Source organism: Populus trichocarpa, chromosome 4, assembly GCF_000002775.5.
Source record: "Populus trichocarpa isolate Nisqually-1 chromosome 4, P.trichocarpa_v4.1, whole genome shotgun sequence".
Lineage (NCBI taxonomy): Eukaryota > Viridiplantae > Streptophyta > Magnoliopsida > Malpighiales > Salicaceae > Populus > Populus trichocarpa.
Window position 1 is genome coordinate 13,302,078 of NC_037288.2, and position 13,053 is coordinate 13,315,130.

Below are 13,053 nucleotides of genomic sequence, written 5' to 3' on the forward strand. Positions count from 1 at the left end.
ACCAAAGATTTGAGATTGGTTTTAAGCCGAATAACAAATATTACAAAAGAGCTGCCAATATCAGGCGAGAGAAAAGACTAGCTAGACTGGAAAGAAGAGAGCAGAAGAAGAAAAGATTATCATTCCCCCAATCCATATAACATTCCTTAAACCCATTTATATGGCTCATTCGGGGGATGCATTGGATGTCCCTACCCAAGGCCTCACTGCTACGGGCATCAACACATTAGAGCAAGACGTTGGTGAAGTCAAAGACCGCAATAAAATGGCAGGAGAGGAAGAATTGTTGCCCCAACTGATTATCCATACCGTAGAAAAGATGGATGCTGGCCTTTGTACTAAAGCTGACAAATGGCGAAAGATTCCACAATAGATTTGGTAGCGAGAGTTTTTCTTCTTAGACCCCAAGTCTTGGAAAAGGTTAAAGAGAGTCCTAGACTAAGAAAAATCCAAGGAAAGCTAAAAGGGTTGTATTGCAGTTGAAAGCAGACATTACTTGCAATTAAAGACCAGTCAGGTTCGGATAACAGGTTAATGTCAAAAGTTTTGAAAAAAAAGGGGTAGCATGATCATCTATAGAGATAGCACCAGGTTTCACATTTCTACTGTGGTTTGATCCCTTAGGTAAGAAAATAGAATGGTTGGCATGATTGTATTTTCTTCTCTTACAAGGATAAGAAAAAGAAATAACAATGCTAAGGATGGTTAGGAAACCCCTTTTCTCTCCTAAAAATCAAGTTCTGATATGAGTCTAATTTCAGGGAAGCACGGACACTTGCTGAAATTCTTCTGAAATTTAAATTGGCAGGTCGCCCGTGAAAATAGACCAGAGTTTGAATTTCAAATTGGGCATGTAAACTCCAGGAAAAATCAAGGCTAGATTAAATTAAAGAAAATAAATTAAACTAAAAGTTGTGGGGTGAAATTATAAGAAAAGAAAAGAGGTATAACTTAATTATAAGAAGAAGAAAAAATGTAGGGGAAAAAATAATCCACTTAACAAAAATGGGGCCTAAATGCAAATAAGAATAATTATAGAGCATAAATACTCCTTTTCTCACCAAAAATTTGCAGCAACCGTAAGGAAAGAAAAGAGAGAGTTTTTGTATCCATTTTTGCAAATCAAGAGAGAAACACCAAAATTTCAAGAACACATCCATGATTAAGGGTTATAGGTAGAATAAACACTTTTGGGCAAGGGATTAACAAGAAAATTTGAAGAAGAAGAGAAGAGGCGAGGGACGGCTGTTATTAGAAAGAAAAGGAGGGAGTCGAAGATCAAAACCTTGATTTCTTACCGGCTAAAGTGTCTAAACATGGTCTTATGAGTCGTTTCAAAGTCAATTATGAATTGATGCCTGAATGTTGAATTATAGATTAGTGTTCTTAGACTTGAATTGAGGAAAAAGTATTAGTTGCTAAAATTAAATAACTTCATGTGTTGTGTGTAAATGGAAAGGTTGACAAACCAGGACAGTTTCATCTCTTGACTTTCAGAGAGATTTCGAGTAGGAAGATGCAGGAATTAAGATCAGGTTCCTTCATAGAAATTGTAGTTTTGGATGTTGAATAACTAAGGAAATTGGTCTTGCTCAATTTGGAGTTATAGAACTCCAGTTATGGGTCACAAACCGAGACTGGGTCATGACATACCCTATAGGACAGTAGGTCTGGTTCGTTGATGAGCAATTTTGACTGTTTTGGGGGTAGAATTGGGTTCTCCTTCCTTCAAAGAACTTGTAGCCTGGTGTCTTATCATTCCAACAAGACCAATCTCGCTTGAAACAGAGTTCTATAACTCTAGATATAGTTAACAATTTGAAGAGAGGTCAAACAGTAACAATTCGATGTCAAGACAATAACAGTTGGACAGTAACAATCCAATGTTTGTGGATGAGCAATTTTGACTGTCTTAAAGGCATAACTGGGTTCTCCTTCCTTCAGAAAACTTGTAGCCTCATGTCATAGCTTTCCAACGAGACCAATCTCGCTTGAAACAGAGTTCTATAACTCTAGATATAGTTAAAAATCTTAAGAGAGGTCGAACAATAACAGTTCGATGTCAGGACAGTAACAGGTGGACAATAACAGTCCAATGTTTGTTGATGAGCAATTTTGACTATCTTGGGGATAGAACTGGGTTCTCCTTCCTTCAAAGAACTTGTAGCCTCGTGTCTTAGCTTTTTAACAAGACCAATCTTGCTTGAAACGGAGTTCTATAACTCAAGATATAGTGAACAATCTGAGGAGAGGTCGGACAGTAACAGTCCAATGTTCGTTGATGAGCAATTTTGACTTAGGGGCAGAACTGGGTTCTCCTTCCTTCAGAGAACATGTAGCCTCGTGTCTTAGCTTTCCAACGAGACCAATCTCACTTGAAACGGAGCTGGGTAACAGTCCAATGTTTAGACAGTAACAATTCGAGATTTAAATAGTAATAGTTCAAATATAAAGAAAAGAATGATAACTATGGTTGGATAAAGAACGACAATATTAATGGGTGTAATGAGAAAAACGTAAAATATAAAGAAATGACTGAAAGAAAGATTTATTGGCTGTTAATATGATTATTATAAAACATATCCTTGAGTGAGGAAAATTTATGAGATAGACCTGTGATTTGCAGGAGGGACCACAGGCGTGGTGCAATAGCAGCAGCAATAGAGCACGAGTAGAGCTTCTATTGTAGGTAGGTGAAACGCACCTATACTTTCTAGTTAAATTTCATGATTTAATATGTTACCGATATGAAATGTGAATTACCGAATGTTGGATATTAGGTGAAAGGAGGAATGTTTGCGTAATGATGTTGATATTTTGGATAGTATTATGAATGTATGTATATTCAAGGTGAAAGGTTGTTGTGTGAATTGTCAAGTGATGAAATTATTGCTGTCAAATAAAATATGAGAAGTGTGATTTGGGGCGTGAACTAGCATACATTTAGTGTATTTTAGGATCCCGGGTAAGGGGATCAACCATGTATTGGCTAACATACATTTAGTGTAAGTTAGGATCCCGGGTAAGGGGATCAACATGTATTCGCTAGCATAGTGTTGCTTAATTTCGTAAGTGCACGAATCGTAACAAGTAATAAAGTGATGAGTAGAATATCGTCCCACGAGGATTTGTAAAAATTACTACTAATTACCAAAGTCTTTTAAATTATGATCTATTTGAGGAATCGAATGAGATAGTTTATGAAACAAAAATTAATGATTAAAAACAAAAAGAAATTGATTAAATATTAATGAATTCAATTGTACTAGTTTTAGGATTTCTGACTTACCGTAACTATTCCTACGTGAACTTTCTCAACTGAATTAATTACTCCAAACATTGATAATCAGGTTTTTCTAATTTAAACATTAATCTCTCTCGAGTATCAATAAATTATTTTGACAAGCAAATTTCATATACTCTACAAAAGTTCTGAACTTGTCGAAATTTATTAAGTACCGTAAAACCTGTAATGATTACAAAAGTTCCTAGGATATCGTTATCCTATAGATTTCTTAAGGTATTTCAAACAATAACTAAAACAATTATCACTTCTCAGTCTCAAATTGAATTCTAAATCATATAGATGTTGGCCAAACATACACAAGTACTACACATAGAATGAAATACTCAACAACTTAATGTAATAATTCAATCGAAGAAATTGTTCACATATTCATAGTAAGGTTACATAAAAAATCCCAGAATAAAAGTCTACTGCATAGTTAAATTAAAGAGAAACAAACTTGATACGATGAACATCACTCAAAAGCAAAGAATGATAGTGGAATAGATAGGTGTCCTCCAAATCTTCTCTGTTTTTGCCTCTGTTTTTCGTCACTCTTTGTGCCGCCTCTTCTTCTCCCTTTAGTCTATTTTAGGGTTTCTCTATGTATGTATCTTTTCCTTGCAGACCCCTCTTTTTTTCTTTTATATTGTGGCCTTTTTACCCCCGCTGGAATGAAGACAGTTTCCTTTTCTGATTTGAATTCCTTCCTACCCAGACATTATAGGCCAGATTTGAGGCAAGAAACGTGCGAATTCAAAGATCTCTATTTCTGGAGAAATTGTAGAAAATCAAATCTTCTTTCCAATGATACTAATCTTGTAATTTTTGGACCTCTAAGACTTGAGATAAGGGCCATAAATCGAGATAGTATTTGGAGTGCAGGAAGTTCGGGTCCGATTCAATCCCTGTTTTTCGACTCGCTTTTTGGGTTTCGAAATAGCAAAACTGAGTTATATGCCCTTCATATGTTTTGTAAACCTTCATCTTAGATATTTGAAAATGATGACGAACATCTGGAACTGAGTTGTATAGCTTCCTTTGCAGCACACAATAAATCAATGTTCAGTTTTATTACTGGATTCTACCTGCTCAGTAACCTAGTATCTGAAAACACATTAAATTTCCACAAGGTCAATAGTTCAAAAAGGGATCCAAAATTCTAATTATCTTGTGCAACACATCCAAAATATTTCAAAATCAAACATGAATAGTGGAAAATATACATGCTAAAAATTCCCTTATCACATAGATTTTTTGTCTGTTAGGATCCCAGGTAAAGGGATCACCATGTATTAGCTAGCATACATTTAGTGTATGTTAGGATCCTGGGTAAGGGGATCGCCTTGCATCGACTCCTACGGGGTGATGATGATGATACTAGTGAAATTGGTATTGGTAATATGTTAAACAGAAATAATCATGATTGATCTTATAAAATCTGGAATAGAGGTTGATAATAGGAGGGGAAACAGTTTTTAGTAATTGAACAAGAAAGAGATTCTAATGAAAACCAGAAGGGAGAAGTGAACAAAATATGAATGCATGTTGCCCTTTTTAAATTGTTAGATATTTGTGTTGTTATATTTATTGTGATATTCATGTTTTCAATAATATATATTTTGTTTCAGGACCATCGCATGCACGACAGGAGTAGATCCTAGCTTATGTTCACTTCTTGTAATCTCGGTTCTAGGGAGTATACCTTTATATTTTTGTAAACATGGAAATGTTTATATAACTTAATTTGTATAATTAATGTTTAAACTTGATTAAATGAACTTAACTCTGTAGTTCATATAACCATGTTTCATGTATGCGTATTTATATTTTTATCCATCCATAATGATATTTGTTATATAATGTATATCATAAATATTGTGGTTGATATGTATGATGATATTTGTGGGATTGAGACCCAGGATGATTGGGTCAGGATTGAGTTAGGAGATGCGGGTTATTAGAAGTGTAAACAGGTTAAATGTCGATAACTTGGAACTTTCCGGTATAGGGGAGACTCTGTCGAAATTTCAGTAGACTTTAATACGAACACCATGAATATATATATAGAAAAAAAAAATTAATTACTCTGTTTTTCGGTTGACATGAGATTGTTGTTTTTATCCCGGAATGGGGGATGTTATAGGGTAAGTCACCCAAGATAATGAGTCTAATTTCAGGGAAGCATGCACACTTGCTCAAATTCTTTTGGAATTTTAAATGGGTAGGTCACCCGTGAAAATAGACTAGTGTTTGAATTTCAAATTGGATAGGTCACCGAAGATAATAAGGCTAATTAAGGGAAGCATTGACACTTACTGAAATGCTTTTGGAATTTAAAGGTGCAGGTCGCCCATGAAAATAGACATGGGTGAGTGTGTAGGAAGGTCGCCCGTGAAAATAGACTAGTATGAGTATGTTAGGCAAGTTGCCCATGAAAATAGAATAGGATGAGTGTAGGGAGGCAGGTCGCATGTGAAAATAGACCAGTGTGAGTGTGTCTTGGTAGGTTGCCCGTGAAAATGGAGCCAAGTGAGTACATGTGAGCCAAAAACTTGACACGACCAAAAAGTTGATGTCTTCTTCCAAGTGTAGGAGTGTTGAAGTAATAAATAACCCGACAAGACCAGGGTCGAACCATAGGGAGGTTAACTGTATAAACTACAAATAAATAAATAGATAATAACAAAAAAGGAGTTGAAGAGGGCTTTGAGATGTGATATTGATATAAGGATTAAACAATGATAAAATAATTGTCAAGGTTAGAGGATCCAATAATGGTATTTCAAACAAGTATAATATAAACTCTTTTTATTACTCAACTGGAAACCACACACAAAGGAGGTTCCAATCGGATTATAAATTGTTAACATGATTACATTAGTTATCTTATTTGAATAATGTTAATACTTGTAAATGTTGTCAGGTATTCATGATTATAACTTATGTTAAAAGTGCATTTTTATCAAAGTTTTATATCATCATTTTGCATTTAAAGTATCAATAACTCCTTAACTAGAGCATGTTTTATAATAACATGTCTAATAATATAAGATACCTTTAATTTATGGTAAATGTTCATTTTAAATGCAGGCCTATCACATAAATCAAAGGATTGATTGATGAGTTTAACTACTGAAATTAAGAAGACAAAGATAACTATAAATTAAAGGTATCTTATATTATCAGACTTGTTATTATAAAACATGCTCTAGTTAGGAGTTATTGATACATCAAGTGCAAAATAATGATATATAACATTGATAAAAATGCACTTTTAAGTACTAATCACACCTCTAACTTGCTTATTACTAGTCCCTAGTAATCAAAGCGTTAAGATAGAAAAACAATTTGCAAGTTCCACAAAGTAAGGCATTCATCATTTAACTTCCATTAATCTATCCAAATAAACAAACTCTCATTGAATTTTTATACCTGCTTCATACTGTTGAAACAAGATATTAATAAATCTTCTTTTTATGTGCTCAATGTATGAAAACATAGATGATGGGGCTTTTATTGGAAGAAAACAATATTTTGTTCTAATGTTTTTCTAAGGTTAACTCCTTTGGGCTGGGATTATTATTATATTTTTTTTATTAGTTTTCTTTTTTTAAGAATAAAACACAATGCATCTTTAACCCATATAGTGAGCTTTAGGCTAATGACTCCCAGATTAGTTGGTCTTAGGGCATTGGGTATTGAGACACCCCTTCGAGCTTAATAACTCGGGTTGCAGATACTAACATGTAGATAGTGCAATGTTTGATTTTCTTAAGCTTTCTCCTCAACCCATGTAACAAGCACTAGGGCAATAGCTCCCAAGTTAGTTGACTTTAGGGTACTAGGTGTTAAAACACCCATTCAGGCTTAATTGCTTAAGTCAAGGAGGCTACGAAACCAAACTTATCTACTTTTTATTTATTCAAATTTTTTTTTATTATTATTATTTTATACTATCCATTTCCCTTAGTTGTTACCTTTAACAAAAGAACATAAATAATGTAATAATCCAATATGCAACCCATAATTATATGTTAAAGTGTGTGTATGAAAATGAAGGTTTAAGAATACTTGTTAAATGAGTATATGAGCAGAATCAAGTGATAACAATGCGAGAGTTTGTAAACCTGAATATTTCAAAAAGTATTTTGATAGACCTTGATAAGAATATTTACTAAGATGCATCTCAAGAGTCAATAAAATTCCTCCTTACTCTGTCATCCTAATAACAATTTTGTCAAATGGTTTTAATAATAGCAAAAAAACAGTTAGTAAGTTAGTTTTTTTTTTAATGTCAACTACTACCCTCTCCCCCCAACCAAAAAAAAACATTGTCCTCAATGTCCTAAGGTAGAAAGATAGAGTATAGAAGATATCACCTGAAACAGTGAACACTAACAAACCTGAAACACACTTAAACAAATATAAGAAACAACAAAACACAAATATTATGCTATTAATAAAACCAAAAGACACAAGTTCTTGCAAACTAAGGCTTAAATTATAGTTGTGATTTTGGCTCACATCTTCCCTTGGTTTTACATCCAAGAACAACTTAAACGCCCTCTATGGGTCGGGGATAAGCTTCACATCCAATTTTCTTAAAAACTGACAAACAGGGTCTTTTTTTAGTCAGATTCCCAAGACTATGATGAACATGTCCTTTAAGAAAATGGAGCTATAAATCATGAATTGCACGATGCACATCTCCACTAGGATGCATCTCAAGAGTCAATAAAAGATTATCTAAAGACTATGTTTTGAAATAAATCCTACCTTTTGACAATTTTCACAGGTTTTGCAGAATGCATGGTGTCCTTGAACATGATGGGCCAATAGAATCCACATTGTAAGATTTTTGCAGTCGTCTTCTTTGATGAGAAATGACCCTCGCATGCCTCAGAATGACAAAATTTAATGAGACTACCTACCTCATTGTCGGGAATGCATCTTTAAAATATTTGATCAGAACAATATTTGAATAAGTAAGGGTCATCCCAATAAAAGTTCTTCACTTCGTTCAAAAACTTTCTTTTGTCTTGGGTACTCCTATGAGCTGGCAAATCTCCTGAAGAAAGAAAATTGATATGATTAGCAAACCAAGGAATTGAGCTAAGAGAAAGTAAGGATTCGTTAGGAAAGTAATCATCGATTGGTGTGATGTCAGATGTCGAATCAATTGTCAATTTTGACAAATGATCCATGATAACATTTTCGGTGCCTTTCTTGTCCTTGATTTCTTCTTCCTGTAAATCATTATCATCTTCAGGTTGCTTGTAAATGTTGAAAATATTCATCTCCAATGTCATGTTTCCAAATGATAACTTCATCAGTCAATTCCTACAATTAATCAATGCATTAGAAGTTGCAAGAAACGGACGTCCTAAAATAACTGGAATTGAATTACATGCTTCAACAGGTTATGTATCCAAGACAATAAAATCCACATGATAAATGAATTTATCCACTTGTACTAACATATCCTCAATTATTCCTCTAGGCACTTTTACATATCTATCAGCAAGTAAAATAGTTACAGAAGTTGGTTTTAACTCACCTAGATTGAGACTTTGAAAAATCGAATATGGAAGTAGATTCACACTAGCTCCAAGATCAAGTAAAGCTCTTTCAATTTTATGTTCTCCAATAAAGCATGAAATTGTAGGACAACCAAGGTCTTTATATTTCAAAGCATTATTGTTTTGAAGAATGACACTTACTTGTTCGGCTAAAAAGACTTTCTTTTTCACATTCAATTTTCTCTTCACGGTGCACAATTCTTTCAAAAATTTAGCATGAAAAGGTACGTGTATAATAGCATCCAACAAAGGTATATTGATCCTTACCTGTTTGAAAGTTTCAAAGATTTCAGAATTGTAATTGACTTTTCTTTGTTTGTGATTAGTACTTAAAAGTGCATTTTTATCAAGGTTTTATATCATCATTTTGCACTTGAAGTATTAATATCTTCTTAACTAGAGCATGTTTTATAATAGCATGTCTAATAATATAAGATACCTTTAATTTATGGTAAATGTTCATCTTAAATGCAGGCCTATCACATAAATAAAAGGATTGATTGATGAGTTTAACTACTGAAATTGAGAAGACAAAGAGAGGGCTAAACTTAGAAAAGATATGTTGGTTCAGTCTAAACTGGAACACCATTCGGTTATTGGATCATAACTGGAGCTGTAGAACTTGAATTTAGGTCTGGTTTATATGTATGGAAAGCTAAGACATAAGCCTAAAACTTTCATGAAGAGTCCAAGATTCAAAAGGACCGTTTTCAAGTTCAAATTGTAGCAACAACAGAGAAGTCAGAATCTGTCCTGCAACCCAAATACTATTCAGTGTTCAACCCATATCTCAAGTTCTAGAAGTCCAAATGCACCGATTCTTGTTTTGTTGGAAAGTTGAGACAATTTCCTAGAACTTTCATGAAGACTATCTACTCAAATTCTGATGTTAGCAATGACGTTTTCTGCAGACAAAAAGATAAGGATTGTTACCAAGTCAAGAGGTGGCCACCCACTCAATAATTAGTCATCAAATCAATAGTTCCAAATTTTGGCCTATAAAAAGAGGCATTTGCCATGCATTTAGGCATCTTGGTTTTCAGATCAAGATCATGTTCTTGCTCTCTTTCTTTATATTTTTGTAATGCTTATTTTATGTTATATTAATCTCTTTTTTATGCTTTTCATTTCATTTCCTTTACTTAGTTAACTTATATCTTATTTATGTTCTTACCTTGTTTATTTATGTTTCTCTTCTTAATCATGTTTAGCTAAGATTATTATGTCAAGGTGAAAAGGTTACACTAATGGTGTAAGAATAAGTATACTATAAACTCAACATGGACTTTAATGTTTGATACTAACATGTTTTGTATTTGTTATATTATTCACTCTTAATACTTTGCTTGTTAAATGGTTAATCTAGATTTAAGTTTTATAACCCTTGGTACAACAAATACTTGGCACTTTCATAGCCCAACTGTATGGTATAACCGATACCTGTGCTATGAAAGGAACTTGATTTGTTGTTAACATAAATTAACATCATGAATACCTGACAACATTTACAAGTATTAGAATTATTCGAATAAGATAACTAATGAAATCATGTTAATAATTTATAATCCGATTGGAACCTCCTTTGTGTGTGGTTTCCAGTTAAGTAATAAAAAGAATTTATACTATAGTTATTTGAAATACCATTAGTGGATACTCTAACCTTGACAATTGTTTTATCCTTATTTAATTCTTACATCAATATCCCATAAAATTCTTATACTCTTTGTTATATTAAATATATATATTATTTGTAATTTATATAGTTCACCTCTCTGTGGTTCGACCCTGGTCTTGCCGGGTTATTTATTACTTCGATACTCCTGCACTTGGGATAAGACATCAATCTTTTGATCGTGTCAGTTTGGTCATGACATGAAGAAATGAAAGTACTGGTCGGGAATCAGTCTTTTCTTTGCAATGTTCAGGTTCAACTATTTCCTTACCTTTAGAGATTAACTCATCATCTTTCTCACAAGGTTCAAGAATAAGTTTTTCAATAACCTTACCACTGTGGAGAGTAGTGACTCATTTGACTTGATCCATGTGTTGGCTTCCAGAGCTACTCGCACTTGAATTGTACTGCCCCTTGGGATTTTGCTGTGGTTGAGATGAAAACTTACCTTTCTCTTGAAAACTAAGAGCTTATGTGAATTTTGCAAGAGTATCTTTAAAATCTGTCATGGTTTGAGCAAGTTGAGTGTTGATTGTCTCTTGCTTTTCAATGAATGCATGCAATGTTTCCTCAAGATTTCTTCTAGGAGGGGGAACATAAGGAGGTGCATATTTGACATGACCAAAAGATTGATGTCTTCTGTGAAATCCATTTTGAAAGATTTTCGCAACTGTCTTTTGTGACGAGAAATGATTCCCACATGCTTCAGAATGACAAAGTTTAATGACACTACTTACCTCATTGTCAGGAATGCATCTTTGAAATATTTGATCAGGACAATATTTGAATAAGTTAAGGTCATCCCAATAAAAGTTCTTCACTTCGTTCAAAAACTTTCCTATGTCTTTGGTACTCCAGTGAGCTGGCAAATCTCCTGTTGCGAGAAAATTGATATTTTTAGCAAACCAAGGCATTGAACTAAGAGAAAGTAAGGATTCATCAGGAAAGTAATCGTCGATTAGTGTGATGTCGGATGTCGAATCTGTTGTCACTCTTGACAAAAGATCTGCATCAACATTTTCGGTGTCTTTGTCATCCATGATTTCTTCCTAAGAATAAATCATTTGCAAATCTTCAGATTCATCCAACTCAATTTTACTCAAAGTAGATTCAAGTTGATCACAAACTAATTCTTCAATAACATCTACTTCTTGTAAATCATTATCATCTCCAGGTTGCTTGCAAATGTTGAAAATATTCATCTCCAATGCCATGTTTCCAAAAGATAGCTTCATCAGTCCATTCCTACAATTAATCAATGCATTAGAAGTTGCAAGAAATGGACGTCCTAAAATAACAGGAAATGAATTACATGCTTCAACAGGTTGTGTATCCAAGACAATAAAATCCACAGGGTAAATGAATTTATCGACTTGTACTAACACATCTTCAACTATTCCTCTAAGCACTTTTACAGATCTATCGGCAAGTAAAAGAGTTACAGAAGTTGGTTTTAACTCACCTAGATTGAGACTCTGAAAGACTGAATATGGAAGTAAATTCACACTAGCTCCAAGATCAAGTAAAGCTCTTTCAATTTTATGTTTTCCAATAAAGCAAGAAATTGTAGGACAACCAGGGTCTTTATATTTCAAAGCATTATTGTTCTGAAGAATGACACTTGTTCGGCTAAAAAGACTTTCTTTTTCACATTTAGTTTTCTCTTCACAGTGCACAGATCTTTTAAAAATTTAGCATAAGAAGGTACCTGTTTAATAGCATCTAACAAAGGTATATTGATCCTTACCTGTTTGAAAGTTTCAAAGATTTCAGAGTTGTGATTGACTTTCCTTTGTTTGGTCATGGCATGAGGAAATGGAAGTGCTGGCAGGGAATCAGTCTTTTCTTTACAATGTTTAGATTCAACCCCTTCCTTACCCTCGGAGATTAACTCATCATCTTTCTCACAAGGTTCAAGAGTGGGTTTTTCAATAACCTTACCACTGCGAAGAGTGATGACTGATTTGACTTGATCCATGTGTTGGCTTCCGGAACTACTTGCATTTGCATTGTATTGCCCCTTGGGATTTTGCTGTGGTTGAGATGGAAACTTACCTTTCTCTTGAAAACTGAGAGAAGATGTGAATTTTGCAAGAGCATCTTTTAGATCTGCCATGGTTTGAGCATTTTGAGTGTTAATTGTCTCCTGCTTTTCAATGAATGCATGCAATGTTTCCTCAAGATTTCTTCTAGGAGGTGGAGCATAAGGAGGTGCATATCCATGAGAATTTTGGAAATTATGGTGTGCTTGAAACGGTGGCTGTGAAGTTTGTGCATTATTGTTATCACTCTTCCAATTGAAATTTGGGTGATTTCTCCAACCAGGGTTGTATGTTTGCGAGTATGGGTTATAATTGGGCCTTTAGAAACTGTTTAAAGCATGGGTTTGTTCATGGAGACATTCCTTAAAAGAAGACAAAGTTGGACAGTTATTGGTTGAATGTTCATTGGTTTCACAAATTTGACACACAATGTTTTGAACAGATTTTAGTTGACCACTCTTTTTTAATTCT